Below are 11,581 nucleotides of genomic sequence, written 5' to 3' on the forward strand. Positions count from 1 at the left end.
CGTCTATTGTATTACTTCGCCCCTTTGATCATCTTATCTATCTTGATTACCCCGATATTTATAATCCCATTCTAGAAGATCAACAATAGGGCATAAGGCAGGTTGGAGAATGGTAGAGCAGTTTCATAGGTTACAGGTTGAATTCAGGGATAAAGGTTTCACATTAACTGCTCCTTCTTCATCAAGGCCTACTTTGACGCTTAACCCTAGATGGTTCAAGTTTGATCAATGGACTGATCAAACAATCATTATCTCTGTAGGGCAGCTTCTCACTGGCCTTCCTATCTGATGAGTGCCAAATATTGTATATATCTATCCCTTTTTGTTGGCATTTAACTCATCTTTTATGCATTAATTCTACATTTTATCCCATATTCTGTATTTTCATTGTTTTCAAGAATAAATATTTTTATTAATTAATTTTGCATTTTTAGGTAGTAAATAAAGTTCGGATGAGTCGCGGAGCGAAAAGAGCAGAAAAGTAGTGAAAAGCCGGGAGAAATTACGCAAGGAAACCGCGAAGAATGGTGCGCACAACCTCATTTTCTACACACAAAAGCGCCTCCGTTCTCAGCCATCAGATCATTTCTCAGAAGCATCCGACGGTCGCTCCTTGCTGAGCATCAAAATCTGATGTCTCTGACGAGCACCACAGCGCTGAAATTCCAAGCCTTCAGATTAGATGGTAGTTGAATCCAACGGTCGCTACCTTGCTGTTCATCGAAGTTTGATATCTCTGCCTTACACTACAGTACCTAACTCCATCAAGTACCGTTCATTTTGTTGTATCATATAATCCAACGGTCTCTCATCACTTGCCTCCGCATCACCGTCCGATCTACCTACCAGCTCCATATCCCACGGCTCATCCTCGCTGTTCATCCGACTCGATGGATCCGCCTAACACCCTAGCAACCGAGCCTATACCACCTACCCAAACACTCCCTTTCTCCCATTCTATCGAGCCATACCCTCTCCACCATCTTCTCCACAGAACCACCGTACACCACCACCTTCTCCACCTCTGCCACCAACTCACTGCCACCACCACACCTCCACCATCATCACCCTATCACCCAACAACTAATACCCTCTACTCCCATCTCCCTAGTCCATCTAATTTCTCAATTTTTGCACATTCTCTTTCAGAAACCCTAGGCGTGCAAAATTGATAAATTGGGTTGAGCTAGAGTGAAATTGAAGGCATGGAGTGATACAGGGGAGTCAGAGAAGGGATGGGTCGGCATCAATTGGACTTTTAGGTGAGCTAATTTTAACTGTTGTAATTTGGGGAAGAACAAACCCTAATTTTGGGGGAATTAGGTAATTTAGGGAATTTGGGTCTGTGACTATAAATAGCACTATGGGTTGTGTTGTAAAAACGATGTTGGGATTAGCCCACATCCAGGACTCTCATGTCCTGTTAACTGTTAATTTTCAATTTTCAATTTACAAGCTCATTTCAGTTCATGTTGTTCTCAATATTGTTTCTTGTTAATTGCTGTGCTCTTGTTATGTTTGTGATGTTGTGTTATTCACTGTTAATGTTAATGTGTTAAGTATCATGTTAGGTTCAATTAATTCCTGTTAGTATTTCAGTTTTGTTCATTGTTAGTCAGTTAGTCCTGTTAACTTGTGTTGTTGCTCACTGTTAGTATCAATGTTCCTGTCATGTTTGTTTTACTGTCATTTGAAGGAATGCTAGGCTAGATTTCTTAGAAGCTTTGTGCTGATTGTGTAATGGAAGAAATCAGTGCTTAAAGCAAGCTGATTTTCTTGCCATTCCCTGTGTATGCTTAGGTTGCAGTGTTGATTGTGCATTGGGAGAAGCTAGTGCTTATAGCAAGCTAGTTTTCAAACCCATTCTATAGGAATGCCTGTATTCTTGCCTTAGCCTAGCTTTGCTTCATTTCAGTTTCATTCACAACCCTGCCCTTGGCCTTAGGCCTTGGTTCATTCTTGTGTTATTTTCTGTTGCTTTTGCTTTGTTTTGCTTTTGTGCATTGTTTTGTTTTCTTCTGTTTTGTTCACTGTAATTTTCATTTGCTTCTGTTCACTGTTTGGCTGTTATTTTGCTATTGCTTTGTTTCTTGCCATTCCTTGTGCATTCTGTCTGCTGCTGTTGTGCACTTGCATTGCTGCATTGCACTGCTGCCTTCCCTTTCTGCTGTTGCTGTTGTGCATTATCTTCTACTGCTGCACTGCTACATTTCTGCTGCTGCACTATTGCTGTGCAGCACTTTTCTTTCACTGCTGCACTGCTGTGCACTGCTTGTGCAGCTGCCCTGCCAAGCTGCTGCCACTTCCATTTCTCTGCTGCAGCTGCTGTTGCTTTGGCTCTGCAGTTGCTGTTGCTGTTTCCTTTGTCCTGCAGCTGCTGCTGCTGCCTTTCTGCTAGGCCTGCTACCTGGTGCTGCTTCCTTCCTTTGTCCTGCAGCTGCCCTTCTGTTGTGCAGTCCTGTTAGCTCCTGCTGCCTGCCAAAAACCCATTGAGCCCAATCTGGTTCACTGTCAAGCCCAAATCTCAACTCAAACTGAAGCCCTATTCAGCCAACCTGTGGGCTTAACCAAGGCCCATTTGTGTAAGACCAAAGCCCAGTTTAGGTTAAGGTTAAGACCCAATCCAAATCAACTGTGGGCTTAACCCAAAGCTAAGTTTAAGGCCAAAGCCCAATTTGCATTTCAAAGACCAACTGAGCCCAAGCTCAGTTCCTTTTATTGTGAACAAACCCATTAGTACTCAAGCCCAATTTAAGCCAAAAGGCTTCTAAGCCCAAAGCAAACTAGGAACCCAATTAGCTAAAACACTTCCGAAACACACCCGATCTCTGTGGATCGACCCGTACTTGCACGAGCTACAACCGACGACCGTGCACTTGCGGTATTACTGTAGGCCCCCGTTTTTATCACGCTTAATTTTTATACATATCTCCGGGTCCACCAAGTTTTTGGCCGGGGATAATTTTACACCTTTTCAAAGCCTACCAAGTTTTTGGCGCCGTTGCCGGGGACTACCAAGTTTTTGGCGCCGTTGCCGGGGATCATTTTTTACACCTCTTCAAGGCCTACCAAGTTTTTGGCGCCGTTGCCGGGGATTGGTGTTGTGTTTTATCTGTGTTTTCTTAGCTATTTTGTATTTCACTGCATAGCATTTGCATCTGCATCTGCTTCATTTCATTTGCTGTTGGACCTGCTGATTCTGAACCTGTTTTTCCTCTGCTGGGACGCCACCAAGGAAAAGAACCAAAACCCAACTGGGTTTTTGCAACAATATCAGAGCAGCTGGGCTGTGCTAAAACGGTAAGCCTAAACCCATTCATTGAGAGAACCCAACCTGTGGGCTTCCAATTTTTAATTGTGGGCTTGTAATAATTAACCCAATTTTTTTGGGCTTTTTATTTTTCTATTTTGGGTTTGTAATAATTTATTTGTGGGCTTGTATTTATTTTTTGTGGGCTTGTTTAAATTCTTTCATTGGACTTGTATTTTGAACTCTGGGTTTAAACCCAGCTGAGCTTGTAAGCATCAATTGGACTTGTATTCCACTCGAAAGTGGACCTCGAAACCAAAGTTTTAAAACAAACGTCGGGCCTTAACCAACTGGGCCAAATTAAACTTTCAAAATTAAAACTTAGTGTTTCGTGGGCCGCAGCCTTCCATCCATTTCATTAGAGGCTTGCACAGTGGGCTTGCTCCCATACAAAAACCAAATTTTATTTTATTTAAAAAAAAAAAAAAAAAAAAAATTTACTTTACTTTTTTCCCGTTTTTAAAAAAAAAAAAAAAAAAAAAAAAAAAAAAAAAAAAAAAAAAAAACCTTTTGTTCCTTTTGTATATATTTTGCTAATCCAATTTGATCTCGGCTAAAATATGTTGGATTTTTGCCTTGAATAACGGAGTTTTAATTCTGCTTTCGCCGAAATCGGGTATTCTCTCTCCTTTTACTCTACTCAGCATGTCCCTTTCCATATGTTGCATTTTAATTCTTTCCATATTTTGAAACATTGAGGACAATGTTTAGTTTAGGTTTGGGGGTATAGAGTAGATACCATGATAATTTGCCATAATTGAAAACGAACTCCTTCTTTTTGAAAAAAATTGAAAAATTCCAAAAAAAAATTGAAAAATCAAAATTCTAAAAAAATTAAAAAATTGAAAAAAATAAAAATGGAGCTCATTTACCTTGAAATGTTGACTCTTGTGCAAATATGTATTTTTATTAGGAGTCTTAGTCTAGATATTTAGGCACCCTGATTCTAGCACAATTCACATAGTGATAAGAAATTTGCACGCGCACGATCTACCAATACATGTATGGCCTCGATCTTCAAGGTGTTGGATAGGAAGTTACGATTGCCAATCACTTTAGAATACTGAACGAAACTTGACTAGCTTGTTCTTTGGTTGGTTGGGATAGAAGGTGGAGGTTACATTAAGAAAGACAACCATCGAATTTAACTGGGTGCATCAAAAAGGGCTACCTCTTGCAAAGTGTCATGTAATCTTTTGTTTCCTTTTGTATATGTATCAAAAGTGTTTCCTCAAAAAAAAAAAAAAAAAAAAAAAAAAAAAAAAAAAAAAAAAAAAAACGATGTATATATCAGAAAAAAAAAAAAAAAAAAAAAATACAAAAAAAAAAAAAAAAAAAAAAAAAAAAAAATCAAGTATTTATCAATTCCATCATCTCTTGTTCCAAAAATAAAAGAGAATAGTAATGTAAATAAGAGTCATGTAATTTGTCATCTTTTGTTGTTTCTTTGTAATAAGCAAGGAGGGTGTATGCCATTGATGTACAACGCGAGAAATTGTGAAATACCTCCAACTCATTCACAATTCTCGTAAAGTCCGGACAGCTAGCTAGATTTCGACCTCAGTTCTTAGCCTGAGAAACTATCTCTTGGTGATTAGTAGTCATGACTTCAGATCTTTCTTTACACATGTGTAGATACACTTTACACTCTTATCACATGTCTTTTTTTGTTATCAGTGCTAGGATTGTGCCTTCGATAGCTAGATTGACATCTCCATTTTGCTGTGAGCTTAAACTGTTTTGCACATGTCACATTTGATGGAATCTGAGCTTATATTTTGTCCTTAGGTTTTGTAGGCACACCTCTGGTAAACCTTCACGAGACTTCAACTCGTCCACTAGGGACACTTAGTGGTTTAAAAGGCTTAGTGCATACGCTAAATGCATTCGAGAGACCAGCGACAGTGGTATAGTTAGGATTTCCCTAGTTTTGTTTTACTTGAGGACAAGTAAAATTCAGGTTTGGGGGTATTTGATGAGTGCCAAATATTGTATATATCTATCCCTTTTTGTTGGCATTTAACTCATCTTTTATGCATTAATTCTACATTTTATCCCATATTCTGTATTTTCATTGTTTTCAAGAATAAATATTTTTATTAATTAATTTTGCATTTTTAGGTAGTAAATAAAGTTCGGATGAGTCGCGGAGCGAAAAGAGCAGAAAAGTAGTGAAAAGCCGGGAGAAATTACGCAAGGAAACCGCGAAGAATGGTGCGCACAACCTCATTTTCTACACACAAAAGCGCCTCCGTTCTCAGCCATCAGATCATTTCTCAGAAGCATCCGACGGTCGCTCCTTGCTGAGCATCAAAATCTGATGTCTCTGCCGAGCACCACAGCGCTGAAATTCCAAGCCTTCAGATTAGATGGTAGTTGAATCCAACGGTCGCTACCTTGCTGTTCATCGAAGTTTGATATCTCTGCCTACACTACAGTACCTAACTCCATCAAGTACCGTTCATTTTGTTGTATCATATAATCCAACGGTCTCTCATCGCTTGCCTCCGCATCACCGTCCGATCTACCTACCAGCTCCATATCCCACGGCTCATCCTCGCTGTTCATCCGACTCGATGGATCCGCCTAACACCCTAGCAACCGAGCCTATACCACCTACCCAAACACTCCCTTTCTCCCATTCTATCGAGCCATACCCTCTCCACCATCTTCTCCACAGAACCACCGTACACCACCACCTTCTCCACCTCTGCCACCAACTCACTGCCACCACCACACCTCCACCATCATCACCCTATCACCCAACAACTAATACCCTCTACTCCCATCTCCCTAGTCCATCTAATTTCTCAATTTTTGCACATTCTCTTTCAGAAACCCTAGGCGTGCAAAATTGATAAATTGGGTTGAGCTAGAGTGAAATTGAAGGCATGGAGTGATACAGGGGAGTCAGAGAAGGGATGGGTCGGCATCAATTGGACTTTTAGGTGAGCTAATTTTAACTGTTGTAATTTGGGGAAGAACAAACCCTAATTTTGGGGGAATTAGGTAATTTAGGGAATTTGGGTCTGTGACTATAAATAGCACTATGGGTGTGTTGTAGAAATTATGTTGGGATTAGCCCACATCCAGGACTCTCATGTCCTGTTAACTGTTAATTTTCAATTTTCAATTTACAAGCTCATTTCAGTTCATGTTGTTCTCAATATTGTTTCTTGTTAATTGCTGTGCTCTTGTTATGTTTGTGATGTTGTGTTATTCACTGTTAATGTTAATGTGTTAAGTATCATGTTAGGTTCAATTAATTCCTGTTAGTATTTCAGTTTTGTTCATTGTTAGTCAGTTAGTCCTGTTAACTTGTGTTGTTGCTCACTGTTAGTATCAATGTTCCTGTCATGTTTGTTTTACTGTCATTTGAAGGAATGCTAGGCTAGATTTCTTAGAAGCTTTGTGCTGATTGTGTAATGGAAGAAATCAGTGCTTAAAGCAAGCTGATTTTCTTGCCATTCCCTGTGTATGCTTAGGTTGCAGTGTTGATTGTGCATTGGGAGAAGCTAGTGCTTATAGCAAGCTAGTTTTCAACCCATTCTATAGGAATGCCTGTATTCTTGCCTTAGCCTAGCTTTGCTTCATTTCAGTTTCATTCACAACCCTGCCCTTGGCCTTAGGCCTTGGTTCATTCTTGTGTTATTTTCTGTTGCTTTTGCTTTGTTTTGCTTTTGTGCATTGTTTTGTTTTCTTCTGTTTTGTTCACTGTAATTTTCATTTGCTTCTGTTCACTGTTTGGCTGTTATTTTGCTATTGCTTTGTTTCTTGCCATTCCTTGTGCATTCTGTCACTGCTGTTGTGCACTTGCATTGCTGCATTGCACTGCTGCCTTCCCTTTCTGCTGTTGCTGTTGTGCATTATCTTCTACTGCTGCACTGCTACATTTCTGCTGCTGCACTATTGCTGTGCAGCACTTTTCTTTCACTGCTGCACTGCTGTGCACTGCTTGTGCAGCTGCCCTGCCAAGCTGCTGCCACTTCCATTTCTCTGCTGCAGCTGCTGTTGCTTTGGCTCTGCAGTTGCTGTTGCTGTTTCCTTTGTCCTGCAGCTGCTGCTGCTGCCTTTCTGCTAGGCCTGCTACCTGGTGCTGCTTCCTTTGTCCTGCAGCTGCCCTTCTGTTGTGCAGTCCTGTTAGCTCCTGCTGCCTGCCAAAAACCCATTGAGCCCAATCTGGTTCACTGTCAAGCCCAAATCTCAACTCAAACTGAAGCCCTATTCAGCCAACCTGTGGGCTTAACCAAGGCCCATTTGTGTAAGACCAAAGCCCAGTTTAGGTTAAGGTTAAGACCCAATCCAAATCAACTGTGGGCTTAACCCAAAGCTAAGTTTAAGGCCAAAGCCCAATTTGCATTTCAAAGACCAACTGAGCCCAAGCTCAGTTCCTTTTATTGTGAACAAACCCATTAGTACTCAAGCCCAATTTAAGCCAAAAGGCTTCTAAGCCCAAAGCAAACTAGGAACCCAATTAGCTAAAACACTTCCGAAACACACCCGATCTCTGTGGATCGACCCGTACTTGCACGAGCTACAACCGACGACCGTGCACTTGCGGTATTACTGTAGGCCCCCGTTTTTATCACGCTTAATTTTTATACATATCTCCGGGTCCACCAAGTTTTTGGCCGGGGATAATTTTACACCTTTTCAAAGCCTACCAAGTTTTTGGCGCCGTTGCCGGGGACTACCAAGTTTTTGGCGCCGTTGCCGGGGATCATTTTTTACACCTCTTCAAGGCCTACCACTATCCCCCTCTTGGATCCGCGAATTCCTCTGTTTTATAGGATCCTCTCGCATGATAAATTTAAGCGTGTGATTTATCAGTTGAGTGGGGACGCTATAAGGATTATGGTGGAGTTCGTGCGCCGTGCGGCTGGATTAGGATCTCTTTATCCTAAAGAATACTGGAATGAAGTGTATGCTGGCTTAGAAATTATTTCTTCTGGGTATACTGTTGAGAGCTTCTTTACTAACTATGAAGTAGTGATTATGAAGGTTGAATCGTCTCGCTGGGTTGTTCGTCTGTCGAGAAAAGATGGTCTCGTAGAGAATCAAAGAATTACGCGAGACGTCGATTTTAACGATAAGACTAATCGCACTGCACGAAACTCTAATGACAATCACTGGGATGTTTATTCTGTTATTCTTGAGGGTCCACATATCACCGGTTATGGTGACAATGGGTCGATAAATCCCCTTCCTGAGGGTTTTTCTCCCTGCTCTCCTTGGGAGTTTAGGTGGATTGAGGAGGAGAAAGTGGTATATCTTTCTAACCTTCGCTCCTTTGTCAATATCATTTTTTCTCTGTTTCACTAGTTTCTTCATCTCTAGATTGCCAAGCTGAAGAAGGACTATAATACTCATAAGAAACCAAGCACACTGGAAGCTCTAGTTCGATCACCGATGAAGTAAGAAATACCTCTAATTTCACTTTAGCAATATTGTTGCCTCTATTTCTTATCTTTATCTGTGTGCGAAGGTGGAGGGGCTAGATATCGGTGGCACTGATGATGAAAGCTCTGCTGAGGGCGAAGAGGAGGCCTCTACTCGTGCGAATCCTACTAGTTGTGCGAAGTCTAAGGGCAAAGTCGTTGCTTCCCAGTCCTTTAGTTTGAAGAAGAAGAGAAAGAATACCTCGAAGAAGAGGAAGATTACCTCTACTACCTTGTCTCCTAGTTCTTATGCTTCTTGTTCTCAGGGAAATGAGCTTTCGTTCCCTGATGAATCTACTTCAGCTTCCCCCATGACCCAATTATCTCTCATCTTCAAAGACTCCTTTGATACCGCTGGCGATGATAACTTAGTTCACACTTGGAAAATGATTTCTTCCATATACGATGCTCCCACTTTGAGTCATGAGTCTCTGCGAGGATCTTCCTCAGCCATATCTCCAGAGCTCTTATTTGCTATGGCTTCCATGGTATGTCTTCTCCTTTTCATGTAGACTGGGATGAGTTTAAGCTAATAATTTTTCTCCGTACTTCAATTATTTTGAGTTTCATTGTCTTATGATCCTTGCATGCGGTTGACTCTGACTTGCAAAGAAAGAATCATTCTTTGGAGGCCGAGTGTGCGAAGCTTAAGGGGCAACTTTTGAGAAAGACACAAGAGGCGGATACTCTTCGTCAGAGGAATAATCAGTTAGTAGGTATGTTTCTTTTCGCTCCCTCATACTTTGTAAATTTTTGTTGTGTCTTCATATTTTTCTATTACTTAAACCTGCAGAGCTTTATAACTTGACCGAAGAGGCGGCTAGACTTCCTGATGATAATGATGCTCTTTTAGAGCTTCTTAACGCCTCGGTGGACAATTTCCCCATGCGTGTCCTAGAGAATCTTAGCTGGAAGGAATTGAGGCTAAAATACGAAGCCCTTATTTGTGATCATAGGCCATTATTAATTTCTAATAAGACCTTTCAATGTCGCGCCCGTGAGGATAAAGAGAGAATTAGAATTTTGGAAGCCAAAAAGAACACTCTTATAACTGAGAAAGATCAAATAATTACTAATGGTGCGAAGGCTTTGAAGCATTTTCATGAGGCTCAACTCAAGTGAGAGAGATGTTCTTCTCGCTCGTGAAAATAAACTTCGCTCTCGTCTTCTGATAGGGAACGATGCTGAGTTTGAATGGGCTGCTAGAGTCCTTGATAATGCTAGGCTGGCGTTGGCTACAAACGTGCAAAACTAATCCCCACACCTTACTTGTGATACTAGTTTGCGTGATAGAGTAGTTTCTCCTTTAACCTTTGGCTTTCTTCTTCTAAAACCAGGTTAACGATTTAAAGACTTCATTGGGATTATGAAGCCAGACCGATACTACTTTTATCGTAGTTGTGTGATCTGATCTTGCATCTTCTATCGTACGAGTACAATCAGATTGATTGGCTTGAGATTAATATCTCCGATAGGCAAGATATAAAAAGTAGTCACAAACATCTTCATCTCATTGTTTGTGATTCCGAAACATCTTGTTTCGCTACCATACGATTAAGATTGTTGTGAGGTGATCGATTTATCTAGGCTATTCTTCGGGAATATAAGACCGGATTATCAATTGGTTCCTGTTCACCTTGATTATTATCAAAAGACAGAACAAAAACTTTAGGGTTTTTCTGTGGGAGACAGATTGATTCTTTGATAGACTTGTCTGTGTGAGACAGATTGGGTTATTGTCAAATCCTGCGATTTTGGGTCGTAGCAACTCTTAGTTGTGGGTGGGATCAGCTAAGGGAATCAAGTGCGTTGTATCCGTCTTGGATCAGAGGCATAGGGAATACAACTGTACCTTGGATCAGTGGGAGACTGATTGGGGTTCAACTACAGTCCAGTCCGAAGTTAGCTTGGAGTAGGCTAGTGTCTAGCGGCTTAATACAGTGTGTGTTCAATCTGGACTAGGTCCCGGAGTTTTTCTGCATTTGCGGTTTCCTCGTTAACAAAATTTCTGGTGTCTGTGTTATTTCAGTTTCCGCATTATATTGTTTTATCTTTATAATTGAAATAATACAGGTTGTGCGTTAAATCATCAATTAGATTAATCCAACGTTTGGTTATTGATTGTCATTGATCGATCCTTGGATATTGGTCTTTGGTACCATCCAAGTTATTCCTTGTATTTTATTAGTACTCGCATTTTCTGTTTGAGGAAATCAAATCAAGAGAGAGAGATATAAACTCGTTGATGTACTTTTAATTGATTGAGTCTTGTTGATTCTCTTAAAAGTATATTCGAGTTTGTCCATACAGATTGCTAAGCGAAATATTGGGTGGTGTTGTTACCCCCGCTTTTTCAATTGGTATCATAGCAAGCAAACACATTCAAGACCTTACAAGTCTGTGTTTGTAGCGATCTGACTCTATGGACAGAGGTGCTATCTTTATTAACGTACCACCAGTTTTCGATGACTCTAATTACTTATGGTGGAAAATTGTTATGCGAGCTTTTCTTCAAGCGCGTGATTTTCAATCATGGGTATATGTTGTTTAATGGCTATGATGCTCATGTTGTGGCAGTTGGATATGTAAACATTCCCAAGAATATTGGTGAATATAATCCTGCCGAGATACTTGCTGCAAAGCAAAATTCTGACGGTTTGAATGCCATCATACATGACATTACCCCAAATATTCAGCACCATGTGTCAAATTGCACCAGGTCTAAAGATGCTTGGGATATCTTAGAAACCGTATTTGAAGGAAACTTCAGTGAAAAGGAAGCTAGGCTTCAAAACCTTAATTCTGATTGGGAGAACCTTCGTATGGAAGATGA

Source organism: Papaver somniferum, chromosome 3 (assembly GCF_003573695.1).
Source record: "Papaver somniferum cultivar HN1 chromosome 3, ASM357369v1, whole genome shotgun sequence".
NCBI lineage: Eukaryota > Viridiplantae > Streptophyta > Magnoliopsida > Ranunculales > Papaveraceae > Papaver > Papaver somniferum.